Here is a 15489-nt window from a genome sequence, read left to right as displayed (position 1 = left end):
CATGCTCCTTCCACCAGAGATCATGTGCGCACATGCAAGTGAGTGTGTGCGTAAGTGCCCGCATGCATGTGCACTGCCAGCAGGACTGATGCTGAGAAAAGGATATCAGCGTCCCTGGAAAGCAGAGGGGCCTGACCTGAGGAAAGGTCCGGAGGTAGGGAAATACAAGGGGAATGTTTGGGGAGCAGGGTGAGAGGGGATGTTGTTAGCAGGGTCTGGCAGGGACAAGTCAGGGCCTGTGTGATTGGGCCTGGACCCATGACTGTGTACTGCAAGCCAGGGGGCATCACAGCTAGGTTTTGAGCAGGGACTGGGAGAGTCACCTTCACTCATGGTCTCATGAATATGCATGGAAACCTGTTGAATTATGCAGATAGAAAGGATGTAGATGTATATGCAAATTCAGCGCTGCCCTCCCTGTTGCTATGGAAACTAAAGAATAGCAAGGGGGTGGGGGGTCCAAACCCTGGAGAGACCAGGCTGGAGAGGCTGGAGACCGGGAGACTCTCTTCTGTCACCTGGTTTCCCCATGCCTGCTGTTGACCTCACTCTCTGCCTCATTCTGTCTTTGTCCCCCTTTGCTGTGCCCTCTCTCCATCACTCTGCCTCTCTGGATCTTTCTGTCTCTCCCCTCATCATCTTCATCTCTGCTTCTCCCTCCTGTTTTTCTTTTCCATCTCCTAGTCTCCGAGTGTCTGTCTGGGTCTGTATATTATTGACACCGTGTCACGGTTCCTCTGAGACTCGAAGACAGTTCTCTCTGACTCTGTGTCTTGCCTCATCTTGGTCTCTGTGTCTTTAATTCCCTAGCTCTCCCTCCTTCTGCATCTCCCTATCTCTGTGTCTCTGACTCACATCTTATATCTCCGCATCTCTATTTTTGTGTCTGACTCTGATTGTGTCTATTTCTTGGTCTCTCTCCCAAGGTTCTCTCTCTCTTCTCTTGTGCTCTGTCTCTTGGAACCCCTTATCCCAGTGTTTGTCTCCATCTGATGGGAAAGACAGGAAACTGCACATCTGTCCTTGCCTGATGGGATGCTCCAGCCCTGGCCCAGCTGCCAACATGTTCAAGGATTCCTCGGCTCTCTCCCCACATAAACGCCTGTTTTTGGTCTGGCCCCTGTCACAGTGTTGGCACAGGATCCCCGTGACAGACCCAGGCTGGCTGCCAGGACATCAGGGCTCCCAGCCTCTGCCTGCTGTGTGACCCTGCCTGGTGTGTCTCCCTCTCTGGATCTGTAGCTCCAGCTCTCTCTCCACGAAGCTGGCGGGCACCTTGAGACAATGATGCACTGGGAATAGGGAGTTGGAGGCTGGGACAAACAACTCCAACACTGGCCCTCTGCCCAAGGGTTGATGTGAGGGGCCTGGCGGGGACCCAGGTATGGGGGCATCTGGGGCTAGTTGAGACCTATCCTGGCCCCCAGAGAAGATTCCTTGCTGAGCCACAGAATCAAACAGCAGCCTTTCCACAGCCTACCCATGGTTCTGCCTGCTGCAGCCTCAGCCATCCAATTCCCTGTTTGGGGTCCTTTGTATCCCCCTCCTCCATTTTGCTTATGTTTCTAGAGCACCTATTTCATGCATGCCTTCTGCCTTCACAGGTCCACAGTGATACAAAAGTGACATCTAGACTTTTTGTCTCCCCCAACCCTCCCAAGAAGGAACTCTTTGGTCCAAGTGAAGAACCTAGACTCTTCAACCCCCACAGTTTCCTATCCTTGGTAGCCTCAGTTTGGGGGTGCAGAAGTCATGGATCAAGGTTGAGACAGAGACATGCCTCTATATAGGATTCGGGATGGGGTATGGGAAGCTCAGAACAGGACTTGGGGGTGAGGGCAGGCGAGAGTGTTTTGAGGGCAGGTAGACCACCCCATGGAGAAGGAAGTGGCAACCCACTCCAATATTCTTGCCTGAGAAATCTCATGGACAGAGGAGCCTGGTGGGCTACAGTCCATGGGGTTGCAAAGAGTCAGACACAACTTAGAGACTAAGCACGCACAAACCACCTCCACATTGAAATAGAGGGCTTCCCCTTTCGGTCCTGGGCTCTGGGCAGGTTGCCTTACCTCCACACAGGCTCTAAATACGGGGGATCTGGCTTGAGCTCAGGTGTGGGGGTGGCCAGCACAGTCAGGACAAGTCCCCTCTCTTCCAAGAGGCTGCCAGACTGAGCCCCCAATCCTGCCCCTCCAGAAAGCATACAGATGTAATCGCTCTTCCCACCAACTGTGATTCACCCATGTTCAGGCCCAGGCGTGATCCTGCTGCTGGGAATTCCGTGTTTGAATTAAAAACCTCCCCGGACACCCCGCCTCCGTCGGCCTGGGCTGGTTGTACCAACATGGGTTGGAGCAGAGTCAACCAGGGCTATCTAGACAGAGCTGGATGTGGGGAGAGGACAAGAGACAGAAAGGTGGACAAAGACTGAGAGAAATAGAGTGATGTAGATAGCGAGATGGAGAGAAAGACCAACAGACAGAGGAGGAGATGTGGATGGGGAGAAAGTCCAAGCCAGATGGGGCTCTAGTACCCACCAGGTTGGTGCCGATCACTAGACTGGATTATCTCATTTCACTGAAACTTCACAACAGTCCTAGGTGTTAGGCGTGATTCTGATCCCATTTCACTCCTGGGGTAATTGAGACACCAAGACAGAAAGTCTCTTGCCTGAGGCCACAAGACCAGTAAGTGACGGAGTAGGTATTTGATGGGGCTTTCCTGATGGCTCAGCAGTAAAGAATCTGCCGGCCAATACAGGAGATGCAGGTTTGATCCCTGGGTTGAAAGATACCCATGGAGAAGGAAATGGCTACCCACTCCAGTATTCTTGCCTGGAGAATCCCATGGACAGAGGAGCCTGGCGGGCATCAGTCCATGGGGTCGCAAAAGAGTTGGACACGACTCAGCGATTAAAACAACAAAAAACAAAAAGGTGTTTGATCCCTTTGGTCTCCCTGAAGAGCCAAGCCAAGGAGAAAGACAGACTTAAGACTGAGGGGGAGACAGATTCCCACGGCAGCACTCTCGGGGAATTTGGGAATCCTGAAATCGCCAGACAGCTGTGTAGGAGGAGGGCCCTTCCCATCAGACCAGCAAACATGTGGCTTCCTGACCTTGTTGTCAGAGACATGAGGGCAGGGCGAGAGGGGGAAGGGGAACTCCACAGAACTGAGTGGGCCTCCCTCCTTCCTGCCACCCTGGGTGCAGCCTGTCCTGTCCCTGCTTCAGATTCAGCCCAGCCGACACCTAGCTTTGGTGGGGCCCAGGTTGGAAGACTCATTCTTTCTTTCTCATGCGCTTGTGGAGCACCTGCTAGTTGAGAGGCACTTCTGCCCCACATCTCTTCCTCTCTCTTTCCTTTCTCTATCAAGAAACCCTTCCTATGGTCTTCCTTCAGCACCCTAGGATAGCTTCTGCAATAAGGGACCCAGATTTGAATTGGGGGATGCTTTGATATGGGGGTCAGCCTAGTATACACTGAGGTTGTCTGAGCACGGAAGGAGGTCCCTGCAGGCTGGCTTTGGGGGCCTTCTGGTTGGAGGCCCCTGGTTTGGGGAGGAGGGTCATTGGCCCAGCTGGTGGGGGCCTAGAGAGCCGAGCTGACAGCAGCAGAGAGGATCTGGCAAGAAGAAAACCAGGAGCCAGCCTGGGGGAGCCGGGGAGTCGGCGTTATGGTTTCTAATGTCTTAGCCCTGGTTTTAATTACCCCCAGGGTCCCCAAGGGTCCCAGACTGCTTCGGGCTCCTGAGCTCAAGGCGGGCTCAGGACCCTCCTGGGAAGTCTAGAGACACAGGGATGGCAGTCTGGAGGTGGGGGAGCTTTTGCATCTTCTTCTTCCCCTGGCCCTGGCTGAGAGAGGTGCTGCCAGACCAAGCAGGGCTCTGGGGACAACGGGGAGGCTGGGGAAGGGGGCCCACCCTCTGCTCACAGGTCTCTGTATCAGCCAGCTCTAGAGCACCAGCTTGGCCCCGCTGGCCTCCCCCGACTCCTGGTTGCTAAAGCCCAGGGCTCTTTCTTGGCCTCGCCAGGCTCCTTTTTGGTCCTGTGACAACCCTGCCCCCGGCTCTCCTTCTCCCTCTGGGACTACCACCCCTTCCCTGCTCTCTCTGTCTTTTAATCATGCTTCCCAGGGTTTCAGCCTCAATTTTCTCCTCCCCTCCCCCTCATCACTGCCTTTTCCTGCTCCCTGGTCTACCCTGCCTGCTTCCAGCACCTTCATAGTGCTCAGGTCAGTCTGAGATGTTGATGAATGTCTGTGCAGCTGACACGTGCTGATGTAGAGGGTGCGGGGAGCTGTGGACAGGGACTGCACGCCTCCAGCAACTCGCCCTCTCTCAAGTTCTCTGCCCTCTCCAACCACACCCCTGCTGGCCACCATCCCACAGACTCTTCCACGGGCCACATCAAGCCTCAATCCCCTCCCAGCCCCATGGATAGCACCATCATCTCCCAGCCACATACCAAATACCTGGGAGTCCTCTGTGCTTTCGTACACAAATGTTCCCTCTGGGCTTGGCACACAGTAGGTGCTAATAAATGTCTGTTGAGGTGAATTTAATTCAGTTTTCTCTCTTGAACTCCCCTGCTGCCTCTGTCTGTTTCCGTGGGACTTGATGTCTCTGGCATTCAGTCTCCAAATCTCTAATCTTGTTCTATCTTTTGAATCACTGCAGTTGAGTTTCTGGGGGGGGGAGTGGGGTCTCTTTTCTCCCCTCTCCCTCTGCCCCAGGGAATCACAGGCTGTCCAGGAATGGAGCTTAGAGAGATAAAGGGAGGGAACCAGTCTTGGGGTTCAGTCTGGTTTGGAAATCCCCACCCTCTTTCTTATATTGAAAGTGGCTCTATAGCAGCAGGGATCAAGGGCAGACTCTGGGCTGGTGTTCCAGGGGGACAATCCTTAAAGATGTGTGCCTCGCCTGTGAAGAAAGGGAGGGGAGGGGGATCAGGGCTCATGGAGGTGGGTGTTTCTGAGCACGGAATTAGTTTCATGCAAATTCTTTGCAACACCAGAGGAAAATCTGCATCTGTGATTGTGCAGGTCTGTGCTCTTGCTCCCACCTTCCAACACACAGAGCGGCTGACCCCTAGTTGCCCTGTCCTCTTCTGTCCCTCTCTCCCCACCAGCTCTGGATCCTCTCCCCTATCCCTGACCATCTACTTCTCTTTCCAGATAGCCCGGAGCCTGGGATCACTTGGGCCTTGGGGCCCTGGGAGAGGAGACCCTGGACACTGAGTGTCTGGGGATCCTGCTCTCTGTGTATAAGGCAACGGGCGGGGGGGCGGGGGGGGGGTTCCTCCAGTGGTAATGGGAGCAGATGAAGAAGATGCATCTGAGTGCCCATGCTCCCTGCCTCCCCCAAAGACCTGTATTCCCCCATGGCCCTGCCCCTAATCAGGATGGAGGTCTCTCTCCCACTGGTCACTGCTAACACCTCCTCCCTGGCTGCCCCACCTCCAGCCTTAGCCTTTCTCACCATCCTCTTCCTGGCAGGCTCAACTTTCCCACTAGAAGGCAAATTTGGGTCTGTTCCTCACCTACTTTATGCCTTTCCAGGCCTGTGTGGCCTTGGCACCAGAGGTGCTTTAGGATGTGGTCTCCGAGCCACTCAGGAAACCTCATCCTGCCTTCAAGGTCTCTGCTCAACCCCCTACTGAATACCAAACCCTGTTTCCCATTCCTGGGGGTTGTGACCCATCCAGATAGGCTCTCTCCCCTGTGTCCTGGGACTCTACTTCCCCAGTTCCTGCTTGCATCAGTCATCCACTCACTCATTCGACATTTATTAGCTCTGCTCCTACATGGTACATCTGTTCTACGGCAGACCCGGCTCTAGGTGTCTGGAGATGGTGGCCATGCGGCTACCCTCATGGAGTTCACAGGTGCCATCCAAGTAGCTAGGTAATGGAACATCGCACTCACTACTCTAAGGAAAAAGAGTGTGGCACTCTGGGGAAGGGCAGAGGGGCTTATCCAGGCTTCTTTTAGGTGACATGTAGGCTGTCGTTCCTTCCCTGAGGAGCCTGTGGAGTCAGACTCAGCACTCTTACGTGGACAGACTTAACGCTTACCTATTTTATCTAGTATTCATCTTCCCTGACTAGAATGTGAGTCTCATGAAGGCAGAAGATTTTTAAATCTCTTTTTAATTTTTTTTAAAGGCAAAAAGTAACAATGAAGTGCACATGTCTTAAGATCTCAACTTAAATTCTGACATATGTATGTATGCTCTTGGAAAACTCCCTTCCCTCCCCACCCTTCCCCCTCCACTCCCAGCACAGGTAACTGCAATTCTGGCTTCTCTCACTGTAAATCGGCTTTGCCTTGAGCTTTATAGAAAAGAAATCATTCAATACATACTCTTTTCTGTTTGGTTCTTTTTTTCCCCCCTTGCTCAATGTTTTGGTTGTGAGCTTTATCCATTTTTGTTGTGTGTAGCTATAGTTGGTCCTTTTCCATTGTTGGAACTCTATCACAATCTATTCATTCACTTGGTGGTTTCCAGTTTGAGGCTATAATGAATAAACTGCTGAGAACATTCTTGGTAAATATGCACAATAATTTCCTTTGGCTATACATCTAGGAGTGGAATTGCTGGGTCACGGGATATACATATGTTTAGCTTAGAAGATCCTGCCAAACAGTGTTCCAAAGTGGTTGTACCAACTTATATACCCACCAGCAGCATGTGGAGTTTTAGTTTCTTCACAGCCTTGAGAGGGAAGGGATTTTCATCTGGTTGGTTCACTACTGTCTTGTCACTTAAGTCAATGCCTGGCATATACCAAGTGTTCAATACGTATTTATTACTGCCTTATGGATGGAGGAACCATCAACACGGCTGGGGTCCTGTCCCGGCTCTGATACTAACTTGCTGTGTGACTCTGGACAGGTGACTCCCCCTCTCTGAGCTGATTCCCTGTCTGTGCCATCAAGAGAGGGATACTGGGGGCTTTGCCTTCAGTACCAGCTGCATGCTGTGAAAGCTGGACACCTGTTCATTCATTTACTCCACTCGTATTGATTGACATCCTACTATCTACTGGGGTGTGATCTGTGACATGCTGCTGTCAACCTCTTTTAGGTCAGCCAAGACCAGGTCACTGCCCATCCTGTCCTGGAGACTGCTCCTCCTCCCTGTGTCCAGCCCTGACCCCAGGGGGAGGGGGTCTGGACTGAGCCTGTGGATGGAAAATGTGATTAATAATCAAAAAAACATCCAAGAGGAAGAGACTAGGAAGACAACTCAGGGAAGGCTCCTCGCCCAGGGGAGGGGGGCCATGTCCTGGGCCTTGGGACAGCGCCGGCCGCTCTCCCGCCGCCCTTTCTGGGAAGCTGCCATAGGAGTGGGTGATTTTAGCCAAAAGTGAAAAAAAAAGTTACCCTAATTATTCATGAAAAAAGATGCCCCCTTCAATGTAAATGACACTTCCCCTGGGGGCTTCCCTCTACTCTGTTACTCCCCTCATAGTGGTCCCCCTGCTTGGTCAGGCTGGGGGGTCCTGGAGACACTGGGCTGGGGGCAGAGGAGGAATTTCAACATGAAATGTTTTGTTCATTAAGAGAGAACATAGGGGGAAATTCCCTTTCTGCCTGGGCCTGGGCAGCCCAGGCAGATACTCAAAAGCTATTGTGAAAAATTGAGTCTAAGCTGCAGAATGGGTGGTGGTGGGGGCGGGGTAGGGGCGGGGGGGGGGGGGGGACACAGACAGTCTCTCCTCTCCTCTTAGACTCCTGACTGTCAGCAGTTTCCTAAGCCTTAATCCTTCCTCCTTTTGGGGATTTCATTCCCCAGTCCCAATGTCTCAGGTTGCCCTCAAACTTCCTTCTTAGCAAAACAGGAGGAACTGGGGTTAGACTGGAGTTAGAACTTCCAACTAAGGAGGAAGGAAGGATACCAAAGGCGATGGGGGAGCCTTGGATCTATTTGGATAATTTAGAATTCTGATAGAATATGTTGGAAACCGTAGGCAGCGAATCTGAGGGGGCCCGAGGCAAGAGCAAAAGCATCTCTTTCTCACAGCGGCTTCAGAGAACCCCAGTGAGGACGAAGAGGAGATGGCTCCAGAGAACTGGGGGCAATTCCCGGCTGAATACTTAAGTACCGCCATTATGGCTTCAGCCCTAACCCCTTCTCTACCTTTACGGAATTTGCTCTTTTTCGGTGCCAGAGAGTGGAGGGGTCAGGGTACACTCAGGTGGTGATCCAGATTCCAGAAGGGAGGGTCTGCAGGGGGTGTTGTAAGTGGGCCCTAGGTGCTGTCGCAGGATGTGGGTGAGTCATCTCTGGGGGGCTGAGCTGGACCCCGAGCGTGCTGGGGGCGGGGTGCTCCGGGCCCCCCTCCCTAGCTCGGCCTGGGGCTATGTCGGATCGGGTTTCTCGGCGCCTGGAGCCTCCGCGAGGCCGAGCTGTTCCCGGGCCCCGGCCAAGCCGCCCCGGGCGCTGGCACTGTGTGAGGAAGCAGGAGGGGGGTGAGGGGGAGCAAGGGAGGGCTGTGAGGGCGTTTACGTAACTGCCTCTGGGAGCCCGCCCCGACCTGCCAAACCCCAGTGTGGGACTTTGTGTGATTGAGAGAGCGTGTGTGACTCTGCGTGTGTGCCACGTGGTGTGACTGAGTACGTGATTGTGTTGGTGACTGTGTCTGTGTTTGGTATGGTGTGTAAGGGTGTGATTCCAGGAGTTCAGTCCTTGAGACCTCTAACTCCCAGCCCCAGGCAGGGGTCCCGGACTCCCAGTGTGCCATAGTGAGGTTCAATACACACGTTTCACTCTTTGAGACTAGGTGTGTGACTTGATAGGCTTCCCAGGTGGCGCCAGTGGTAAAGAACCCACCGGCCAATGCAGGAGACATCAGAGACCTTGGTTCAATCCCTGGGTCAGGAAGATCCGCTGCAGGAAGGCATGGCAACCCACCCCAGTATTCTTGTCTGGAGAATCCAATGGACAGAGGAGCCTAGTGGGCTACAGTCCTCGGGGTTGCAAAGAGTTGGACACGACTGAGTGACTTAGCACACACACACATATGATTTTAAATAAGGTGCGTCCAGCATTTGGAGGTAAGACAGTCTGGGTGTGTATTTGTGATTTTGGGTAGCCAGGTGCCTCAAGGTGGACCTTTCTGATGGTATAACAGGTTAGAAATAAGCACCATTTCCTGAAGGAGCGCTGGAAAAGGTAGATGGGGTGGGGACTCTCTTTCCTTGAGGACAAAGGAATGGGAAAGGGTCCTTGTCACCCAAAGGCTTGGCATGGGACAGCTATCTCCTGGGAAAGGGGGGTGGGTGGGAGGTGGTCCAAGTGCAGGTCAGGATGGAGGAGGGTGGAGCCAAAAGTCTTTCATGGTGGCTATAGAACTCTGAGAGTTTTACAGAGTCAGGGAGAACCCCCACCTCCAGTTTCCCAAGGCCTTCCAGAATGCTCAAATCTGTAATCCTCGTCTCTTGCAGGGCACTAGGGCTCTGAACTGGGGACGTTATTTCCTGCTGACCCCCATAGGAGAGGCAGATGGTGAAGATGGCGTGGGGTTCGGGGAGGGGGTCAGCAAAGTGGGATGTGGCTTAAGGATAAGTGGGCATGAAAGAGAAGGGGACTGATGCAGAGCTTGGGCTACCGGGGATAGGGACGCCTATTAAATCCGGAGAGGAGACAGGGCCAGCTCCTGCAAGGGCTTTGAAGAGCCACCGACGGCTCGGCTTTGCCGCCAGGGAGATGGGGTAAAGGAGGGTTCAACACGGAGGCTTAGAAAGCTCAGTAGCTCGTTTGCAGACAGGGCACTGGAGCCAGCAGGAGCAGAAACGCACGAGTAATCTGTTGCCCAGCTGAGGCGCATGGAGAATCTCTTCTGGACCAGGCGGCAGGGGCAGGAGGGAGAGAGGGGCCGCACCTTCGTTGCTCCGTTAGGAGGACGCTGCTGCCTGTTTGCGGGAGCCGCTGCTTGAGCGAGAACGCGCCTCCCGCACCGCCCGCCAGGTGTCGCTGCGGCCCTGGGGAAGCGGGCGCGGCCGCTGGGTACTGCGCCGCGAGAAGCTGCGGATAGACAGACACTGGAATCCGTTCCGACGTGCGCCTCTGGTCCTCGCTTATCCTCGGAAACACCGATTTACCCGGCTGCCGGACCCCAATTGCCCCGCCCAGACCCTGCCCCGGCACCCGCGGGCTTGGGCAAGACCTATGGCACCTCCAGCGCCCCCAGGTGGGGAGGGCACGTTGGTCCGGGGCGGATCTCCCTTCTGATCTCAACCTGGCAGAAAGCTGCTGAGTCCCGGACACGGGAAGATCTGGAGGTCAAGTCAGCCCACCAAGAACCCCGCAGATCTCGACGCCAGACTGCGCCTCGAGGGGAGGGGCGCCCCCCGCCCCAGCACCCAACCTCTCTCAGGCCTAGTTTCGGCGCAGAATGAGAGGCAATTCCTGACACCTCCACCGCCGCCCCCCACCCCTCACCCCCAGATTCTGTCGCACCGTCTCCACTCCTCCCCGGGGCCCACCACCCTGTCTCCGCCAGCGGCCTGGGTACTTGTAGACTCCTGACCCAGAGAGGCCAGATAGAAGACACCTACTGTGGGTGGGCGTGAGCTGATTTCGGCTGGAAGCCACTATTTCTCCGTGTGTCCCTAAGCCCCAGCTGGCCCTCTCTGAGCCCCAGCCCCGGCTGACCCCTGCTGGTTGCACTGATGGGATCCTGCGGCCACGGAAGTAAAAGTGAAAAGCCCGGGCAGTGGCGGGAAGGTTTTTTCCTCTGCAGTGGGAGTCCCTGAGGCATTTGTTGGGAAAAGGGCCCGGGCGCTCTGGGCAGCCTACTAGGGAAGGGTGTGAGGAAGTAGCGAGATACTTCCTTCCCCCTCTCCCCGCCCGCAGACCTAGCGCAGCTCCCCGGAGGGGCCAGGCAGCTGGGATTATGGGTCAAAGGTCAGGTGAAAAATCCAAGGGGTGGGGATGGGGGTGGGCCACTCCTTCTCCGCCCCCTGGCATTCACCCTTTCTGTTGCGCTCTCCTGTGGCCTCAGAAGTAGTCGGGTTGTCTAACCTGAATTCCCCCCTGTAATAGCCAGACCCGAGGCCCGGGGGCGCGTGAAGTGAGCACACCCGCCCCCCAGAGGCCCAGGCTGCGAAAGGGAAGCTCGAGGGGTGAACCTCCAGCGCCCAACTCTGGCACTGCCGATCCGGGCAAAAAGGGCGCACTCTCCCTACATCCCGCATCCCGCATCCCAGTGGCGGTCACTCCCCAGGCCGCGTGTCCGGGGATGGGTTAGGTGAGAGTGAAGAAGGAGAGGGGAGAGGGGTAGTTGTGGTGTATCACCGGAGACTTGGTGGGAGGCGAGGGCCTGGGTTTCCAGCCTGGTCCACCTCGGGTCATGCGAACAAACAGCCCCCCTTCCTTCGGTGTGAGGGTGTAAATGTCTAAGACTGGGAGAGGGGGCGTAGTTGCTGGGGGCGGTAGGAGATATGGGAGGGGCGGAGACGGCTGGCCTCTGCGGCCCAAAGTGGGGCCTGGAGGCTCCTGCTCCAGCTCCTCTCACGGAGATGCTGGCGGAAGGACCCTGAGAGTTGGCCCCGGGTGTGCCAGGCTGTCCGTGCGAGACACTCGGGGCTCGAACGTGCGGGAGTGTGCGCCGCGGAGACCTGGCCAAGGATGAGTGAGCGAGGCAGTGTGAATGAGCGACCCTGGGGGATTGGATGCGCGCCCAGCGGCCCTGGGGGATCTGGCGGAGTGGGTGTGGGTGTGGGTGCGCGCGCGTTTCTGAGACCCGCGGTCCGGGCTGCGCGTGAAGCACGGGGACTACAGCCGTCTGGAGGGCGTTCCCGAGAGAGGGTGAAGGCGAGGGGGCCACGCGTGCCAGTACGGGCGAGTGTGCCCGCGGGGGGAGGGTGGGAGCCAGCCTGAGTGAGAAGGAGTGGGGGCTCACAGGCCTGCGCAGGATGACTGTGCCCGCGCGTGCCAGGAGCGGGAGCGTGCCACGGCGGGGGCGCGCGAGGGCCGTGGTCGGGAGGGGGTCGCGGCGCGCGGTCGCGGAGGCGCGGGGAGACAAGGAGGGAGGGGGAGGGGAGCGAGGGCGCGCGCGGCCGGGCGGGCGCCCGCGGTCACATGGGCGAGGGAAAGAGGGAGGGAGCGCGCGAGGGAGGGAGGAGGATGGGGGGGGTTAAAGCCGCCGAGCGCCGAGGAGCCGGTGCAGAGCGGGCGGCGGCGGCAGCGGAGGCGGCGGCTGCAGCCGGCGCAGCGCGGAGCTCGGCGGCGGGATCTGGCGGCTGTGCTAGCTCCGCGCTCCCTGCCTCTCTCCCTGCCGGGGGCGGTCGAAGAGCTAGGCGCGGAGCCCCGGCGGCCCGAGGGCGCGGTGAGTACCTCGCGCGGAGCGCGCGGCCGGACCCTCAAACCCTCGGGTTAACCGACAGATCCGCGGCCCTCGTGCGCGCGGGAAGAGGGAGGGGACGTGCGTGGGCCCGAGACTGGGGTAGGGGGGACAGGAAAGTTCACGGGAAACTTTGCCCGTAAACTCGGGGGCGGGGGCGCAGAAGAAGCAGCCCCCCACGTCCGGGCGCGCCGGGGGTTGGGCGTGGTGGTGGTGGGGCGGACAGTCGGCTGGCGGGAGGTGGCAGGGATCGATTGCCCCAGTCTCCGGGTTCTCCCTCACCTCTCAGCGTCGCGCGCAGGGTCTGGGAAAATTCCGGAGCTGGGGGGTCGTGGTGACCCCCGCGCGCCCAGAGGCGGCTTCCTTATCCAGCAGAAATCTGGACTTGAAAGCGCCCAGGGGTGTGAACGGACGGTTGCGCGTCCGCCGGTATATGGATGTCCATGTGAATCCGCTTGTGTGTGTGTGTGTCGGCGTGAGCCTGCCTGTGGTTTCCTCGTGAGTCCGCCTGGATGTATCTCCGTTTAGTGGGTCTCCTCCAGAATCTCTTTGTAAGTGCTCCGGGGTTGTGTGTCCGTGTGAGTCCGCCCGCGGGGTATCCCCGCCTCTTTGTGAGTCTGCCGGTGTGTGTCTTTCCCTAGTGCGGCTCTGCTGGAGATGGCCTGGGTGTCCCTGTGCTGCTCGGAGTAGTGTAGCGCCCGGTGCGTGGGGGCTGGGCCGCGGGGAGGTCACCAGACGGACAGCTCTCCTCCTCGGCTCCGAGCCTCTCCTCTCCCGAGCCTCTCTCTTCCAGCGCTAGATCTCGCGCTCGCCCGCTCCCTTGGCCCCCTCCCCCCGTCAGTAGCTTCAGGCGGGCAGGACTATTTCACGCCTTGTTGAAAATTCAGGATTTTCTTTCTCTTTCTGTCTAGTCTCTCTCTTTTGAGAAGCGTCTGTGTGGCTGGCAGTGTTGTGTCTGCAACACTGGGTGTGTGTGTGCATGCCGCTGGAGAAGTGTGTCTGCAACACTATTTGCTTTGCCTGTAGTACTTGGTGTAATTGTGTCTGTGTCACTGGGGGTATTCCTGTGGCTGTAATCACGGAGGTGGTGGGTGTATGAAATGCTGGGTGTGTTTGTGCATCTGTAATTGCTGTTTGTCTGGGGGTCTGAAACACTGAGTGCATTTTTGTGTGTCTAACTCTGGGTATGATTGTGTACCAATGCATATGTGGGGATGATGGAGCTTGAACAATTAGATGTTTCTATGGCTGTATGGCTAGCCAGAGCTTGGTGGGTGGAGGGGACTGTGTCTCCATAAATTCTGCGTATCTGCTCCACTGCCAAAATCCACACAGATCCTCTGGGCTGGTTCTTAGGGCTCCTGGTCGGGATTGGTGACATGCAGCCCAGGTTCACACTCCATCACGATTAATACTCCGACTGGGACCCTGAGCCTTATGTGAAAAGTAGGAGTTTAAAGTTCACATGCAAGACTTCTAGGGGCTCTGGAATTTATACTCAGCTTCATACTGGGACACTTAAACTCATATGGACTCACACTCAGAATTACCACAGGACAATGGACTTGCACTCAGATTCACACTTATATTCTGGTCATATCCAGTGATATATTTCAGCCCTGGAGTTTACACTCAGACTCACATTGGGACTCTAGGCTCACACTTAGATTCACATTTCTGTCCTGAGGCTCACAGGCTAATACTGAGACCTAGAGCCCATGCTCAGAACTCCCTGAGGTCCTAGGGCTCACACTGACACCCTGGAGCTTTCTCAGATTCACACATTCTGGGGCTCACACCCAGACTCACCTGGGGAACCTGGGGTTCATTTGGGCTCAAGGATTCACATAGAACATTGAGGTTCATACATGCATGCTCACGTCTTGGAGTTCACACTCAGATCCACATTAAGACACATAAGATACTCACTTCCATCTTGGGATCCCTTAGGGACCCATACTTATAAAGGGACCCCAGTGCTCATACTCAGACTCACATGGGGAACCTTAGCTAACACTCAGAAAGCCCCGAAGACCAGGGGCTCACATGAACACTAGGACTCTTGCCTGTACGGACTCGTTTGGGAATCCTGGGGCTCACAGTTAGATTCCCACTTCAGCCCTGGGGCTTATAGTCACATGCACAGTGAGACCAGCATTCACACTCAAATCTAAACTTCCATCTTGGTGTTCACACTCAGACTGACATCCCTGGTAGTTACATTAAACTTGCTTCCATCCTGGGGCTTAGATTCAGAGTTACACTAGGGCCTTAGTGCTCACACTCAGACTGGTGCTTGCACCTTGAGGCTTTCATATTCACATGGAAACCCTGGGGTTCACACTTAGAATCACACCAAGTTAGCTTTCCATTCTGGGACACTCAAACCCACTTTAGGATTATGTTCACACTCCCAGGGGAACTTAGAACTCACGGTTCAACTCACCCATGCTTTCTCTGGTTTATGGTATGTCTCAGGGCAGCTGGGGATGGGAACAGAGACTATTACAAGATCTGTGTTCTCCAGAGGTGGGGAGTGGAAGAGATATGTGTTTGGTCACGTCCCTTACTTGGGTTGTGGGCTGATGGAGAGAGTGGTGGGAAACACCCAGTTAAACCTTTCTGCCTGTTCTTCCAGAGGAGACTAGGCTCTCAATCACTCTCAGGATGGCTGAGTGGCTTTTTGGTTCAGGGGTGACATGTACCCTTAGGGTTCCCTATGAACCATGTACATGCACATCTTTGTTCAATAGTTTTGGGTACCCCTCCTGTGATAGAGAGGGTCAGGTATGGGGAAATAAGACTCATGTCTTCCCAAGACATCTCCTCCATCCCAGTCATCCTTCAGATGGGAGCAGCGTGAAGGTTGACTTGAGGGGGGATAGACATCTGGCTTCTTTGATCTTTCCAAGATGGCAAATCTCTGATTCTGTGGGAGATGGTAGCCCCAGATCTGTGGTGAGAAGGTGCCTGGAAGAGAAGACTGGAGTGGAACGCACCCTCTTCTCTCTCCTTTTCCCTGTCTGGAATGGGGTTGGGCCACGTTTTGTTATATCTCCCAGTGTCTCCTGGAATGCCTGAGTCCTTATCCTGTCTCCAGCATCTGCCTGGGTTTCTCCACTCTGCCTCCCAAAAGAGCAG

The 15489-nt window shown here is 55.7% G+C and overlaps 1 protein-coding gene across 6 annotated transcripts in view; it reads left to right on the top strand.

Moving 5' to 3' along the window:
- Positions 1–7803: 7803 nt before the first annotated feature.
- The window catches only part of CNTFR (ciliary neurotrophic factor receptor), a 42345-nt gene continuing 34659 nt past the window's right edge, over positions 7804–15489 (top strand). For 4 of the 6 annotated variants that reach the window (XR_014062014.1, XM_081519729.1, XM_081519703.1 and 1 more), the window contains exon 1: positions 12173–12333. The gene's annotated coding sequence lies outside the window, so the exon portion shown is untranslated. Of the gene's footprint in view, positions 8277–11439; positions 11638–12172; positions 12334–15489 lie in introns of those variants that run through there. The other 2 variants (XM_081519714.1, XM_081519721.1) reach the window with 2 other exon arrangements.

Source organism: Giraffa tippelskirchi, chromosome 1 (genome assembly GCF_054371585.1).
Source record: "Giraffa tippelskirchi isolate mGirTip1 chromosome 1, T2T-mGirTip1v1.2.pri, whole genome shotgun sequence".
In the NCBI taxonomy this organism is placed as follows: domain Eukaryota; kingdom Metazoa; phylum Chordata; class Mammalia; order Artiodactyla; family Giraffidae; genus Giraffa; species Giraffa tippelskirchi.
Note: the sequence above shows the minus strand (reverse complement) of the source record. Positions and strands in the feature narration are given on the sequence as shown.